Source organism: Rhipicephalus sanguineus, chromosome 1 (assembly GCF_013339695.2).
Source record: "Rhipicephalus sanguineus isolate Rsan-2018 chromosome 1, BIME_Rsan_1.4, whole genome shotgun sequence".
NCBI lineage: Eukaryota > Metazoa > Arthropoda > Arachnida > Ixodida > Ixodidae > Rhipicephalus > Rhipicephalus sanguineus.
Window position 1 is genome coordinate 239842348 of NC_051176.1, and position 1616 is coordinate 239843963.

The following is a 1616-nucleotide window of genomic DNA, read 5'->3' on the forward strand; positions in this document are numbered from 1 at the left end:
AAGCTACGACGACTACCCCGACACCTGAGCCACCCTTCGACGTAAACCCAAGTCTTCCCGCTCGCCAACAGCAACAGCTTCGATGCCTTCTGCAGAAAAACAAGGACTGTTTCTCGTCGTCATCGCGGGTCCGACAAACGCCCCTTACTAAGCACCGCATTATAACAGAAGAAAATGCTCGACCACTCCGTCAGAGTCCCTACCGGGTTTCGACACGGGAACGGGAGGCCGTGAAGAAACAGGTGGACGAAATGCTACGCGACGACATCATCCAGCCGTCGAAGAGTCCGTGGGCATCCCCCGTGGTGCTAGTGAAGAAGAAGGATGGGACTCTCCGTTTTTGCGTCGATTATCGTCGCCTGAACAAAGTCACGAAGAAGGACGTGTATCCCCTTCCCCGGATAGACGACACCCTGGATCGATTACACAACGCAAAGTACTTTTCGTCGATGGACCTCAAGACCGGTTACTGGCAAATAGAAGTCGACGAGAGAGACCGAGAAAAGACTGCCTTTATAACGCCAGACGGCCTGTTTGAGTTCAAGGTCATGCCTTTTGGTCTTTGCTCGGCACCTGCGACTTTTCAACGGGTTATGGATACAGTACTGGCCTGCTTGAAGTGGCAGACATGTCTCGTGTACTTGGACGACGTCGTTGTGTTTTCCTCAAACTTCGACGAACACCTTCGGCGCCTTGAAGCTGTACTTCAAGCAATCAAGACCTCCGGACTCACTTTGAAGCCTGAAAAGTGCCGCTTCGCGTACGAGGAGCTCTTGTTCTTGGGTCATGTGATCAGCAAGGATGGTGTTCGCCCGGACCCGCGGAAAACAGCTGCCATCGCTGACTTCCCGACGCCCACCGACAAGAAGGCCGTACGCCGTTTTCTCGGCTTGTGCGCCTATTACAGACGTTTCGTCAAGGAATTTTCACGGATCGCCGAGCCACTGACGCAACTCACGAAGGCCGACGTCGAATTCAGGTGGGAAACGTCGCAAGTTCAGACATTTCAAGAATTGAAACGACGCCTGCAGACGCCTCCGATACTTGCGCATTTCGACGAGCACGCCGATACGGAAATCCACACCGACGCAAGCAGCGTAGGACTCGGCGCCGTCCTTGTGCAGAAGACCGACGGATTGGAAAGGGTCATCAGTTATGCTAGCCGGTCGCTATCAAAGGCAGAAATCAACTATTCCACAACAGAAAAGGAGTGCCTGGCCATCATCTGGGCTACATCGAAGTTTCGCCCCTACATCTACGGCCGACCCTTCAAAGTTGTGAGCGACCACCACGCCTTGTGTTGGCTAGCCAACTTGAAGGACCCTTCAGGTCGCCTCGCGCGGTGGAGCCTAAGACTTCAAGAATTCGACATTACCGTCGTTTACAAGTCCGGAAGAAAACACTCCGACGCCGACTGCTTGTCTCGTGCCCCCGTCGACGCACCGCCGCAGGACGACCACGATGATGACTGCTTCTTGGGAACCATAAGTGCCGACGACTTCGCGGAACGACAGCAAGCCGACCCGGAACTCAGGGGCCTTGTGGGATACCTCAAGGGCAGGACCGCCGTTGTTCCAAAAGTATTCAGGCGGGGATTGGCGTCATTTCTCTTGAAA